Source organism: Neodiprion fabricii, chromosome 6, assembly GCF_021155785.1.
Source record: "Neodiprion fabricii isolate iyNeoFabr1 chromosome 6, iyNeoFabr1.1, whole genome shotgun sequence".
Taxonomy (NCBI): Eukaryota; Metazoa; Arthropoda; class Insecta; order Hymenoptera; family Diprionidae; genus Neodiprion; species Neodiprion fabricii.
The window spans coordinates 4,905,346-4,921,472 of NC_060244.1; the positions used below are offsets into that span (position 1 = coordinate 4,905,346).

At 38.8% G+C, this 16,127-nt stretch overlaps 1 protein-coding gene across 1 annotated transcript in view; it reads left to right on the forward strand.

Moving 5' to 3' along the window:
* Positions 1-387: 387 nt before the first annotated feature.
* The window catches only part of LOC124184309 (protein kinase C and casein kinase substrate in neurons protein 1), a 52,329-nt gene continuing 36,589 nt past the window's right edge, over positions 388-16,127 (forward strand). The window contains exon 1 of the mRNA XM_046573858.1: positions 388-712. The gene's annotated coding sequence lies outside the window, so the exon portion shown is untranslated. The remainder of the gene's footprint in view (positions 713-16,127) is intronic.

Consider the following 16,127-nt stretch of genomic DNA (forward strand, 5'->3'; position numbering starts at 1 on the left):
ATCGAAACGAATCGTGTAGGATGGTAAAAGCGCATCCCTCTTAACCATATTCGCCGCATCGCTCGAGCTACGGTTAATTGTCGTCAGACAGATATCGCGAACCATCCGAGGCCTTCACATCCCGTCAATCCTTGATAATTTTCATTCATTAACCGGGTGGCTGCGCTCGTCAGCTGTCCGAAGTTCGGCGCGTCAGGCAGCCGGTCAATCGGAGCCAAGGCTCCATCGGAACCAGCCAATCAGAAGCGAGCTGCGATTTCCGAGTAAGCGACGCCGCGACGGGTGACCGCGTCGTGAACGCAGCCGCGATTCGTCGTGTCTCGCGATATTCCGTAGGATAAACCACGCCCATCGATGACCGCCGTAGCAGAGAGGGAAGAAGCTGGTAATTTGCCGTGGAGCCAGCAATATGAGCGCTCGTATCGTTTCGTGAGCGAGATAGACGGGATTCGTAAACGCGACAAAATATCGCGCTCGCATAAGTATATCGGCCGAGTGGCGACCCGCGGTGCAATTAGATGCGTACGGTAGTCGAGTGAGAGTGTTTCGTGATTAATACGATCGACGTCACCGACGGTACACGTGGATGATTTTTGGTTAGTACTTAGTTACAGTGGTTGTTTTCTTATCTGTGTGAATTTGTGTGTGCGTGTTTCGAAAGGATAGGAATTCCGCTTCTCTCGATTCTCCTCGAGGAGTCGCTCTTCTTTTGGTAAGTGAGCTAACCTGACAAGAAACTCAACTCGTTCACCTCCTACTTTTTATTCATAGAATAATCATCAGGCTGACGTTTGTTACGTTGTCGCAACGATGCGTCTTTAAAAAAAAAACAAATTCTCCTTATTTTACAACCTTCAGGATTACGTGATATCTAGCAAACCGTTAAATACGCCATCAACAAACTCAGATTTTATAAATTCAACTTCTTCGGTTATTCCATAGGTGCGAAATAGTCATTTTCTGTTTCAACGTTTCCATACTTCAACGTTACTAATTTCAACCTTGTGAATAATCCCCCCCCCCCTCAAAACGCTCGTTGCCACCGATTGAAATTTTTCATCCTCGTCGTGTGAAAGTGAAAAACACTTCGCACCCGATCATCCTAATAATTCTTAGCTGCGTACCCGCGTATTTGCCAAAGTAAAGTTTCGCCCTCTGTTCCAATAATTTCTCCTCCACGCTCCTACTTATTTAGATTATGATTAACAACGTAGACCGGATGATCGTCCCGCGAATCGTTTCCGACGATGCTGCGGAATTCGTCCGTTGAATCGGACTTTCAATCGCGATTTTCACCTGCGTTATTCGATCGCATCGAGACTCCTCGATTGTCCCGACCCCGAGATCAACGGCTGCCTATTTTGGTCGGTGATTTTTACGCCCGGTAGACGAGTCTGTGGACCAGGTAACAGGTAGTTTCTCGACACCACGGGAAAAGTTTCGTCCTTCTCGGTTAATCCGTTCAGATTCGACGAGCCTGATCGGCTTCGGGAATGCGGAAACGTGATTTTCCGTACAAAGCGGGGAGGGAGGAACGAACGAGAATTCCCGTTGAGAGAGTGGAAAAATGCGAGAAGTGAAAGAACGACGATACGGAAGTTAATCCCTGGCTTCCAAACATCCGGCTCGCGTTATTATACCCTTGAAAAATATCGACTCGTTGTTGGTTTTTATCTAAAAGAACGGGCAGCGATGTTTGTTTATAATTATATCATACCATCAGCTAAAACCGTAACCGTGAGTAAACATTGATCGTTACAGGATGAACAATGTTATCACGATGAATTCGATCGTCGCGTCTCCTTCTGGCAACGATTGCCACGAATGTATTTGTATATATACCGTCTTATTATGCCTGCGTGTTCATTCACTGCGAGTAAGATGCGAGAGAGACAAAATGAAATACATTATATACCTAATAAAAAGATGGAGAAACGCTCGACCGGCTCTCTGAATGAGATTTCAGATAGTAGAGTAGAACTACGTTACATTATACGTACAGCGTTTCAGAACAGGCAATCACCGACGGTATCTCGTATTATTAAGATATTTGTTATACGTACGAGTCAGTGAACTTGTTGGGCCAAACCCTCGAGCAAAAGCGAGACGCCGGTTTCCGAAGCATGTTGCTGCTGTATGGGCATGGCATTCGCTATCGGACACGTAATTGTTTGCTGGCATTTCTCCAGGGCATTTTCTATATACCCACCAGCCTATTTCTTATTTGACAATAGAAGAGAATCCACCGAACTCTCGTCTCCTATTAGGCTGAAGTTAGCAACGTTATTGCAATGATTAATATTTCGGAAAAATCGTTATTTCACCGTTTTAGGAACGTCTGAAATTCAGTAAATCATAACAAGGCAACGTGTATTTATTATTTTAAAAACATAGCTACTTCAAAGTTCACTGTAAACTTCCAAAATAATAACCCTCCCCCCCCCTGCCTCTCCCAATGATTCGTTACTTTAACGTTACTAACTTCAGACTCATCGCCTTTTCCATATTTGAAGAACCGACCTTTTATCTCGTGTCAAAATTCAACGACTATAAAATTTTCAACCGCACCTCGAACGCTGCTCGCAATATTAAATTGTGTATTTTAAACTTATCGTCTGAAACTGCGCAACGATTTTATCTCGTAGTATGATACGATAATTTAGATTAGGTAGAGATAAGGAGTGTATAAAGTTACTAACGAATGATTATTTCTCACCGTGGTGTGTCCAACGGTCGATTCTACCTAGTCTTTTCGGATTCACTTACATCGATGTACCGTACGGAGAAAAAAGGGTACACCGTAGAAAATATATTGCACGGTATACAGATATTTTTTCTTTTGAAAACATGGAACAAATTATAACGATGAGATACATTTCGTATGTATCATATAATACATGTAGCAATGAAATCTGAAAAATTCTATCGGAATTAGGCAGGTTCCGGTTGCACATTAATAATGTATCACTAAATGTAATTCTAATGTCTGTACAGTAATAAAAATTTTATTCGAGGCATTAAGAAATGCGGATATAGAACAAATTTGAGTAATGGCTCTCCTTGATGAAACTTTTCTGCACGATTAGCCTGCGGCTGGTGACGGCCAACGAGCTACTTAAATTCTTTGGTTGAGGACTAAGACGAGGCGCGGCGAACAAGAACAATAACATGAATAAAAATGAGAGAAATAGGTGAATCATTGAATCATTGAATGCGAAGTCTGTACGCGCGTGAGAGAAAACCATCAGCGTTGCTTTCAAGTCTGATGACTGTTGCTTCTGCATGCTGTTATCTCTCTTTTCCTGTATAAGTATGAGTTTTTTTTAAAAGTCTAACGTGCCGATGGAATACGAAACTATTCTCGGTGCCGTCCCTTTTTCCCCACTTTGCGAGGCAAAGTTTTCTGTATAAATTGATAATATATATGCATAATAGGGGGCGCAGGTACAGAATCGTTTTTCATTCTCTTGATATGTATTGCAATAGAAGACCGAACAGAGTCGAACTAGAATCGGTTGTTAAAAAAATGTCCCGGTACGTACTTCTTTCGGAACTAGGTTAATTGAAATTGTATCGTATTAGTTGCGTCAAATCCGAAGCCTCTACCTACCTACTTTTTCTGTGCATTGAGCTAAAGCGACGATCGCGATTGAGTTTTCAATACGGATTTCATGCGGAGAGGATACAATTTGTAACGTGAAAAATTGAAAGGATGATTCTGTTCTCGCAGCGTAGTCTAATTTACCGTCATTCTGTCGTATCGTTCTGCAGACAGTCGATCATTAAACTTAAACGCTTGTTATGTGCAATTTATGCTACCTCCAGAATCTTTCAAATCTCTTGCGAAGAAGATATTTTTCCCTGCCGAGTATCTGCATATATCCTACAAATTTATACCACCTCCTGCAGATTCTTTAATTCGATTTCTTAGCCACGCGGCACAGAGAATGTTACATTACACGTATTGTCCCGTAACCTTTATACAGCTGTAACGTGTAGGAATTCTCGTCTCGATCATGAGTTATTATATATATATCTATATACATTATATACCTGCAACAGTATTGAACGATCATATAGTTTATAGAGAGATGATCTCATCGTCATCATCTTTCCTGCAACGACGACGCCTTGAGATCTGTAATAAGGAAATTTGTTACACGCTTACTAAAACGCGTAAAATTATAATTGCTTTTGTTACAAGAGCTTCCTTTTTTCTCGCAAATTATACAATCAATTTTGCCAACTTGGTTTCGAAAACTTGAACCCGAGATATTAGGTCAGGTTCTAATTTCAATTTGTACTATATTCGCGATCGATTTATGATAAACATTTGCTATGTAACGTCGATTCAATCGGTTATCTCAAATCATCTTTGCGAGGCTTAGGCACCCTGTTCATCCATCGTGAATTTTCAACCGGCGCAGTATGATTTAAGAAGCAAACGAATCAACGAGCTTCCGATACCCGAATTAAATATTTTTAAGCTTATAAATACAATTTATATGCCGTGTTTCACTTATAGACAATTGAGAAAAGAAAATAATGTAAAAAAAAAAAAAAAAACATACACACTTGGAATAATTTTATCTTAGCCTTATCGCACCAGTCGCGTATATCATTCAGCATCATCGTCATCGATCGATGAATGCGTTATGCATGAACGCGTATTATTTTTTCACTCTCCTCGGCGTTATACTATACCTGTAACGTACGCACGTGTTTGTGTTTGCGTGAAAGGAGAACAAGAAGATGCAGTTAGTCAAGACGCGTTTACCTTGTTCCGAGATGCATCTTATTCGCAATGCATTATCACACCACTTACATGCAACGAGTTAATTGCATTATGAGAAGGACGATGAAGATAATCGCGAATGGACTGTATTGCGAGATTATAAATACGACGTCGCGATGAGACGCCTCGCGTCCGTTTTAACCGCCAATTAATTTCATCCCTTATTATTGTACGCGATTACGCGCGGGCCTCTTCGACAAAAGAGATGGGACGGGGTTTGATTTTCATTAAAGGGGTGAAATGTTCGCGGGAGAGACAAACCGTTCGAATTTTGATCCTCGTGACGAATGAGGGAAGAGACCCGAGAACAAGGCTGTCCCTCCCGCCTCTTACATCCGAGAGCGTAATTTATATTCGACGAGGCTATGTACAAAACGCGTTTCTTCGTTAGCATAAGACTCCATTATTCATCAGCCTAATCGAATAAGTCGATTCAATTTTTACTCGCTCTCAGCGATCTCGCGAAATTCTGCCGGGATTTATCGCGTGAGAAAATTCGTGAGATTTGTTTTAAAGTAAGAGAAAGAAGATCGTTTTTAGCCGAAGTGGAATGCAAGAAATATATCTGTATTTGGAAAAAAAAAACCTGTACGTAATGTTGAAAGCTGTTGCGGTTTTTTTTTTCCTTCAATTTTCTCCAATCATTACTGTCCTTGCTTCCGATTAATTTTTGTTATAATCGATGATAAACCTCATGTTTTGTACAGAAAGATTCTCTCTTTACGGTGAAAATTGTTAATTTCAACAGCGAGATGATGATAAATCGATAATCGTGTCAGCCTAACTATTGATTATCACTCTCTCAGATATGAGTACACACACGGTAATTACACGTGTAATTATAACGATTCACGAATAATGTCCAGTGTTATTATAAATCATGCATATAATCCACGTTTCACTTTTCATATTAACATATGCACGCGTTATACGGAGGTTAAGAAAAAAGTTTAATTAGAATAATAATTGTAAATATTCTGTAAACTGCATCGGTGAAAAATTTACGATTATCATCTCTATACGTGTATTTAATTAAACTGAAAAAATCTTAAAAAAATAACCATAAATATCCAGGTATACTCAAATATTTGTAGCTTATATTAATGCAGATGTCGTTTTAAAATTATCTTACGATTTGCAGTCTGATTATTGTAAATCGCGCTTCGTCGCTGCAGCAGATGAATACATACATAACGCAACATAATAATAACTTGTCTGTCTAGACGTCACATATACGTACACATATATTTATACACATTATTGTATTGCATATGTATTACATGTATAAGTTGAATCGAGCGCGAGGCGCATAACTTCCTATTTTCGAGGAGTCCTTTTTCAACACTTTTTCATCGCTCCCTTTTCATTTCTCCCTTCGCCTTTCTCTTCTTTACGCACTAACAGGTGTTTTATCTTCTTTATATATGTACGATAACGACCCGAGGTTCGAAAATGCACGCCGCCGGTCCAGACTTCCCATACATACTCTATATTCACTTAGCCAAGTGTTGCTGGAAACGGGAGATGAATATTCCCTCGAGGGTGCAAGCTGTGGCTTTCGACAGAGGGTGAAAATTTAACGAGGTTGTCCTCGCCATCGGCCCTCCTATACTACAAGCGTATATATTGTATATTTGGGGCATTCCACGTCAATTTGACACTCACCCTCTTGGGCTTGGTCCACGATTTTTTATATTGTTGTTCAAACTCTCAAAATCGTTCCAGCTTTTTTCATTCTTTACCGACCCCCCCGCCCCCCCTGCCCTACTCACCCCCGAAGTGCCTTCAGAGCTACTTGACCGATGATATTTTGACAGTGATTGCGACATTTTTGAAAATAATGAAAAAACAAATTAGATAAGTTCTGTGTACAAAATCACAAATATTCCAACCACAATCGGAATGCACAGGCAATCGTTGTTGTGTCTGGAACTTACATAGAATCTTAGAAATTTAAAGAAAAATCGAAATCACTGAGAAAATTGATTGAAAGAAAAGTACCGTTTTGCCTGCCTACTTCTATTTTGATAGGAATATTTTTGGTTTTGGCCAGAAAATTTGCATAATTTTTTAAATAATTCTTTAACGATGGTCCAATCCGAGCAATCATTGTCAAAATATTATCATTTAAGGAGCTCTGGGGGTGTCGTAGAGGTACGAAAAGGATGGGAAAAAAACAATTGTATCGATTTTTAACGCTGGAATAACAATATAAAAAATCACGCACCGATCCAAGAAAGTGAGGATCAGACCGTAGTAGAATCGACGTGGAATGCGACATATATATGCGTATACTGCATCCGCTGCGCTTCTCTTCAGCTCTTCCTCGTTTCCCTCCGCGGCTCTTCGTCTCGATATTATTAATCGATGTTGGTGGTGGCACATCTTTCCCTCGAGCCTTCCCCCCAACATCGTCCCTCGCGTCGTCGTCTGCATCCTCTTCTACGTCACGTCACGTCACCCTACCACTATCTTCTTAAGCATCTCCTTCACCCTACCGCATTTCGGGGCAGACTTAACTCACGAACAGCAAGCAAGCTCTCGCGCTGCAGAGCGGAAGTGATCAAGGCAATTCCGAGAATGATAAATGGCTGGACATTTTAATTATACTCCCACGCGGTGTCAGGAATTTTATATATACACACATATATATATGTTATTTGTCTACCTTACACCTTAGTGATTGGCAAAAACAGTTTCGTTTGATGAAACAAAACTCTTATTGCGCATTAACTTTCTTCAATGTATTTTATGGGGGTACGGTTGAAGTTCGGAATTTGAAAAGTTCCGAAAGTGCCTAATTGCGAATCATTTTGTGGCGAAACTTGAAGTAACGGAATCAAATTTTTATGAAACAACTTTCAAAATCGGAATTTCAACTCCGCCCCATTTCATGTATTTTTCAAGTACAGAAATTCATGTAATGAATCGATCTGAAGGTGCCGGTGTAATTTCTCAATTGAATACTCGTTGAGCATATATTCGTAATATATTATATACATATATTATATCACGTGACTCGTACTAATGAAAAACACACTTTTTTCCCGACGTTTTGAATTCATTCACGCAGCCTTGAATTTCGAGCTCATCCAATACTGTTTCGATTAACTTTTTTGTCCTAGTTTTCCCAGTGTCATTTTCGCTGTTTCTCTTCCTCCAGCCAACGTCGCACGATGTTTACCTACGCTGTATACTCACCGCGAGAAATCGAATTGATTTTTACCCTTGCGAACCTGTACGTCGACCGGCGAACAAGTAGCCAGATTCTCTTTGCAAAATTCAATAAATTTTGGGGAATAAAAGAAATTGCGCAAACGGTATAAATTCACCGCAAATTTTTCTGATTCTATTTTTATTATTCACTACATAGAGATAATATATAGGCCGAGTTTGTAGCCAAAAAATGCAGTTTCTACTTTCTCCATGTTTTTTTCCATATTTTAGTTTTTCAATTTTATATTACGTGAACGTATCTTGTAATTTTTGAATAAATATTTATCGGTACCCTAGTTGTAAATATATACATGGACGCATTGCTTATCAGCCGCGATGAGGTAATTACCACTGACTCATCGCTGACGATGTCTAAATAAATATTCGACGGACGTGCAATATTATCCGCCGATTGTACGAGGCGATAATCGAATATCTGCATTAATAACTTGTTCATTCTATAATGAGTCGCAAAAAATTCCGTTTCATCTACAATTTGTACATACATATATTAGTCAGTCATATTTTCTCACCATAAATGAATTCATTTCTCATCCCGAGTCGTATTATTTCGTGAAAAAAACAAAAAGAACAACAAATATGTACATATATATATATATGTACGGAAAAGTATTCGCTGCATCCAAGACGTCGTGTATGTACGCCGTCTATAAAACTCCACCGGAAGTTACGATTCCTGTTCGAATAGCAAAGCCGTGAAGTTTGTCCGAGGCGAAGTTCGTTTCAATTGTTCCTTTCACCTGACGAGGATCACCAGCAGCGTGCAGCTCTCCCTCATGCAAAAGTTTTAATCCCGTGTATAATTCACCTGCATGTGTGAAATTACGTGTTGCATGAATTTACTCATCTACCTGCAGAAGCTTTCTTTTCTTTCTTTCTTTCTTTTTTTTTTGACACTTATAACTTACGAAGTTTTGTTTAATTAATAAAAATAAATTAGGAGAAATCTGGGTTGAGACAAGTTGTAGGATAAAAATGTGAAGCAAAACCAAAGGTCAAAGGTTACTGCGAAAACCGTTAGGAATTCATCTCGGGCATATAGCTTCGGGATGTAACTCGCGGAGAAATATTTAACGTCTGTGCAGCCGCTGCATTTCTGTCCGTTACAACTCTTTGTTCAATTGAATACCGGAAGTTACAGGATGTCTTAGCTAGAAATTTTGGTGGTCGAATGGTGTCTGGTGAGTCTGAAAGCGGCCCCATAGAAACATCACAGACTGATAGAAAAATATCGTTGATCCCATGTTTTTTTTTTTTTTTTTTATCACCTTAAATTTCTTTGACAAACTAAAACGTTGTTTAACCGGTCGGAAAAATCTCTAAAAATTCGCAGAACTTCTATTTTTTACTTAAAACATTTCTAGACCGGTTTCATTATGAAGTTGATGAACAAAAAGTTGAATGTGCGAAGAAAACAGTCAAAAATCAGACTTAGAAATATTCTGAGTAAAAAGCAGTAGTTTCGAAAATTTTTCAGTAATTTCCCAGACCGGTCAAACAATGTTTTAGCTAACCAATAAATCGAAAGTGCTGGGAAAAAAATGGAAAAAAAATCGTGCCACCACGCGCCTGATCTTGAAATGTTTTGGAATAAAAAAATTAAGTTTCTGAGATTTTTTTGAGTATATTGAGAAGGCACCCTTTCAAAATTACTTTAAATATTTATAAATAATTAAGCAGTCGAATAAAAAATCTGTAAAAATTGAGGATACTGTTTCTGAGTTAGGGCAATTGATAGGAAAAATTTTAAACAAAATGAGAAATAGCGAGTTGGTTTTAATCGCGCTGCTTGGTGTCCTCACGGATGAAAGTCCTGGAATTTCGGACGGGAATTTCGAGCCGACACCCGCATCATGCATGGCGAAAGTGTCGGCCTTCCCCGAAGGCAATACACAACTTACATTCCTCAGCTGCGGTGTTCGGAATTTCGCACGTGCCGAGAGTTAATTCAATTTTCCCGAAATTAATTTTTGGGCCCGCGCGGGCCTTGCGAAAAGAGAGAGCCAAACGTGTGCTGAAAGTTAAACGATCCTGCGAATTGATCGACAGCGATATGCGTTTTGAATTTTATGCAGGTGCGACAATTCGAGCTGACGACGAATTAACGGGTTGCACTATTTATATTGCAAGAATTACGTAACGCGAATCGTTCGGGTCTGCTGTTTGTAACTTGCGTAATAACGACGACAAAACTTCATCAGCAACGACGTAACGATATATTTATAATGTCGAACGATGTTTGCCTTGGGCGGGGATTTTTCAATTTGTATCTCATTCCGCGTCCGAATACGTTTACAGTATCTGATACGTATTGTAGAATTTCAGTTTACAGGTGTTGTTGTAACGGGATATTGTCACTGTTTTCACTATTACAGTTTCATTCGGCTTTCATTAATTTTTATAAATTGAATAATAATCGAAGAAGAGAAGGGAAGGAAAAGTCAGAGATTTTCTGCTTTATTCAAAGTTTCGATCGAACTTGCTGATCATCGTTTAAATACAAGCTTTGATTTGTCGGATTACTGCATACAATCGCGTTCCTTCGATCTTATTATTATAGTAATATAACCTGCAGTACGCTGGAATGTTTGAAATCTGCAAATTTTTTTTCTTACATTGTATGAAATTTTTTTAGTTTAAAAACGGTAAAGTTAGCACAGCGATAAGAAATACCTTTATTTGCAATTTTGCATTACAAAGCTAAACATATTAATAATTTCAAAACTCAATTCCCTCAAAATCACTCCGTAATTGTAAAACGTCAATTGTTACGTTAAGCTCATGTAACAATAATACATCTAATATATAATATAATAATAATAATAAGAATAGATGAGAAATAACGATTTCCTGCCTTTCCATTACATATCTCAAGTTGCTCGTATCTTATCTAATCGCGTTCCTCTTCTTTCCGCTCCGTGTTTCCTCACTTTTATAACACACACCGAGTCATCCCCGAGTGTCTTACTTTCAAGCCTTAAGGAGGGTAGGTCATGACAAATCTGGCTTTGTTCGTCGTCGTCTTGGTCCTCCTGGTATAGGTAGGTATATTTAGCCTTGGTTCACCTTGGGGTTAGAATCGATATCAGTTCGTATCGCGGGACTGAATTTCTCCTCAACGTTTCGTGCGACGTATTCGACGTATACGACGTATTAATACAGCTCGCAGCAAAGGTACCGACAATAAAATGCTCCGTACGTCGCCGTGTAGAATTGCTTTTCTTCCTTCATTGGATTATCCGTCAGCTCGAAATCAGCCACTCTGCGTATTATCGCCAAATATTTTGAAGAAAATCTCATCAAGAAGAAAAATCACGGCTTAGCAAAAGAGAAATAAAAAAAACCTCACCGAGCATAACCTTACTATAAAATTTCTTTTGAAAAAATGAACGAAAAGAAAGTTAATTAAGAAGCTAGAGAACAAAAAGTAAATGACCGCAGAGGAATAATTAATCATCGACGAATGTTAAACTGCCCGGAAGCTGCTGCACGGGTCTCAATTAAGTTTCGATCGATCATGCTCGATCACTCTTAATTTTTTTTTAAGGGTAACCGCTGCGTTTGAAAACTCTAATTTTTGTATTCGAATCACGGCGTCATTTATTTATTTATTTATTTGATACGTGTACTTGTAAAACTAAGCGCGACAACTTTCCACTTGCCTTTCGTACGCTACATATTCATCAGCGTATTACGTAGATAAGAAGAGCAAAACGCGGAAACCAAAGCGTGCAGACTTGCAGACTGCTTACGTTTCCATTCATTTATTCGAAATTTACGCAGATGAAGTGGAAAGTTTTCGCGATCAGCGCTGAAAGCCGCAAAAGCTTGTTGCATCTTGATTAGAACTGCTTTGCGACGGCAGCTGATGCTGATAAATTATTTACCTCTGCCCGCCGCTGCTGCATGCGGAATATTGTGTACATAGAATACTGTATGTATGGACGTACGTTGTACCTACTTGAGAAATCACTGCAGAACTGATCGAATACTTTGTCTACAGCGAAAAGTTACCGTCGTTATTATAAATTGTCACCATTGCGGTCGTGATTTTTTATGGAAAGTTTTTACACAGCGAGACTGCACTTTTGTAGAGTTTAAAAACCAGGAGTGTGGTTGACTTTCCGGATTTGAAAAGTTCCGAAAGCGCCTAATTCCGAATTATTTAGTGACGAAACTTGATGTAAGGAAATGAAACTTTTACGAAATAACTTTGACAGTCGGGTTTCGGACCATTCGAAAGTTTGACGTTTCGTCAAAGTTTCATTTCTTTCCGTTAAGTTTCGCTATGAAAAAATTCGGCATCTGGAGTTTTCGGAACTTTCAAATTCGGAATTTCAACATCACCCCAAAGATCACACAATAGTAATAAAATATATATACCTAGTTAAATTAGAAACGTGAAATAAATCTTAACATTGATTTAGATCTTTAAGAAATGATTTATAACGCAACCTGATACGTATGTTCCGTATATTTTGGCGAGCAAAGCAGCTCATACGGTAAACAATATGTGCTGCCCTGATATCTCGATATCTTCTTTCTGCTATCGAATGAGAATTAACGACCCGGCGAGAGTGATATTGGTATACCATATGCGATCCATTTATTCTTATTTCACCCCCTGACTCATCATCATAATCCTAATGGCATCGTGTGAAAAATTACCTCTTACTCCCCTTTTACACTTAATACGGGAATGAAATCAATCCGCGATCCCCGATATCGCGTGTCGAAAGTGATTTATAACGCCATTGCCATGAATACCTGTAAGTAGGTACGTGTAGAGTACTCGTGAGATGCGGTGCCTGTAATCTAATCATTTTTGAACTTCAGTCCCAACAATAATAACAATAAAAAAGAAATCATACCTACCACGATCATCCGCCAACACTGCAAAATTATTATTCTTAGTAATTATCATTATTTCACCGTGAAAATTTTCCCGTCTACGTTGCTGCACGATTATTGCATTACATCCTATCGGAAATTGTTTTCAATCACGCTAATTGTCCCGCATCATCCTCACTCGGTTAACGAGAACCAATTTTACCAATTTTACCGCAGTCCGATTTAAGCGAAGATTCCAGCACGTAACTATAATATAGGATTGTAAATACGGTGCATGTACATTGTACGTACACGGTGCAGTAAATAGCATGGTTAGTATGCATGTATGATGTGCATATATGTATATGATGTGTGTGTGTGTGTATACACACTTTAAGTCGTGTACAGCCGTAATTCGGGCAAACAGATCTATGCAGACAGATTTACAGCGGCAATTACAGAAATGACCGTATATACGTAACGTGCGATGTAAGTGCGGAGTGATCGAGGCGACGGTAAAGTGCGGCTCTAGGTTTATAATTGCACGGAAATGGCAATTCTACTTGAATACATGCATCTATTCGTCAATTGCAGGGAGTTTGAATTGTGGCTTTTTTGACGGTTTCATTTTACAACTGCACGCCGAATCGATGGGAAATATCGAAAGTTGCGTTGATGAAACATTGAGAAAGTTGAAGGAAATCGCAGTTTACAATGTAACTGAAATCCTTGAGCCGCGTGCTGCACGCGTCTGACGATAAGCGTGTACATAATTTAGTTGGTGTGTGTGATTCGTGGGTGGCATCGAAGATTATTATCACGCTATTGAATCCTGACACGCACGCATCTGCTGACAGTGAGTTACGTGAATAAGGATGCGGGTCTGGCATCTGGATACATATGGGATGTAAGCCTCAAGGGGTATATATATATATATTTAATATATATGTACATCCTTCTTCGTCACGTATATAATGTATTGACACGGCACGATACATAGAAGCTTCTTTGTGCTCCTATACAGTGTATTAGGATGATTTTTCTCATGGACATTTTCGAATTTTGACTCAGCTGCTCCTCAGATTGGTTTCAAATGAATAAATAAAAATCTCCCGCAGAGCAGAGATCTCTGTCTCTTTCTCCTAACCTTAAACCCTCGCGCAAGAGTTGCGAAGTTTTCCATTAAAAATACCCAAGTTTTTACTAGAGTTTTAGTATACATTTCGTCTCACGACCAATTGGTTGGTTGCAAAAAAATCTGTCACTGTGGGAAATCAGTGAGCATCGTCTCCGACAAACAATAAAAATATCGACATCGTCTACGGATCATTTTATGTCAGCCGAACATGTTCCCGATTAGAATTTGACTTTTTCGTGAGTTTGATATCACCGGATAATTGACATAAAATCCTCCGTTGACGATGCTGAAACTTTTATGAAAAAGTAGCATAAACGCTGATCGATTACTTAGATTTATAGATCTTTTGCAAATAGTTGATCCCACGATCAAATACATGTACACCAAAAGTTGAGTGAAAATGTGCACCCTTTAAACGTCAAACTTGACAAACCTTGCGAGAGGGTTTAAGGTTGATATAAATTTCGAAAAATATCAAAATATGGACCACCCTAATGTGTATAAAGAAAAGGTGTAAGTCACACATGTGCGATTATCTTCTTCAGCCATAGATTGTTAGAATTACACGGTCGTTTACTCACCGTACTCGGCATCATTTCCAAATATACATACCTCCATAAAATGTATACTGTAATACTCGGCATGCATGTGCATTATTGCATACGCGTGCATTCGCCGATAGCATTGCATTAGGTTATGAGATTTATGCGGTGCACCAGACGTTGAAATCTCATCCTATGGGCCACAAGCCCCTCCTCCTCATCCCCCCTCCCTCTCTCCTCCTCCCTCCCTCACTCCGTCATCGATTTTGAGCACCGTTGACCCCAATTACAAGCCAAGACAATCTTGTATTAACAATCGATGCCCCACATACCTCTGATCCTATAGAATCTGTAGCCGCGATGTGTTGTCACAATTGTCGTGTTGGTAACGCTGACATGTGTGTATATTGTTACAAAAATTTCTGAGCAACGCGGAAGCAAATCAGAATAGCGTGAAATATTATTTTTCATGATTTGTAAATTTTAACAGAGTTCAAATATCAGACGCACCGCGGTGCTGTAAAATTTCCAATGTGCTAATTATGCACTTATGAGAGACAATTGCCCGTGACAGTTCAATATCGCAAAAGTACTTCTCTTTTCCCCACCCATATCATAATTTCCGCAGTGAGTAATTCTTAATTATCATAAAAACGCATTTTATATGTATTCGAATGCACACGTCCAAAGTTCAGAATATCCGTTCACATGTAATTAATTATATTCTCTAATTTATTGTACTTTTTTATTATTATTTTTTTTTCTGTGAAGTTTTGCGTCTCCTCAGCAGGAGTTCTTTATTTGCGATTAGGTACATATTTCAATCCTTACAACAATATACAAAATATTACAGGGCACACGCATCCCAACAGGCGTCGTCAGATAATTATTTGTTTCTCTTTCTAATTTTATTAAAATTTAAATCCGCCACCGTTTTCGGTTTATGTGTTGTATAAAAAATTGCGCGACATTTTTTTTCTTAATACAATTATTTTTCCCACAAATGTGTAACACGTAAGCAATTGAAATATCTTTATTCAATTTCCACAACAGAAATTACCGAAGAAACTCACGATAGAAATGATGATATGCCAACGGGGTAAGAGACGAATTTTAACCCTTTGCGGCGGAATTCATATACATATTCAGATTACGACGCACTTCCGTCCTTCGTTAAAAAAACTTGTTCCTGCCGTACGATAATTACTTACATGTATATGTATACACATGTATGGAATATGTATACAGATACAACGGTCGTGACATAGGCTTAACAAAAGCGACACTTTTCTTGTTCATCTATTTATGTATGCATACGTATCACAGATTCACACACACACACATATATATATGTAAAAGAAATCTGTGGGAACCACCTCGGAATCTCGAATAAAAAAAACCCGACTCTTCAACACATACAAGGCTCGATTCAAATTTTCTACAACGTTACATATGCACTGTAAATATATATATTATATCACACATACATGTAAGATTGTTTTTTCACGAACCCTGCGGACGAAAAAAACGTGTCGTATCGAAAATGAGAAAGAAAGTAATTAACGATGTATTTCAGATCTACTGG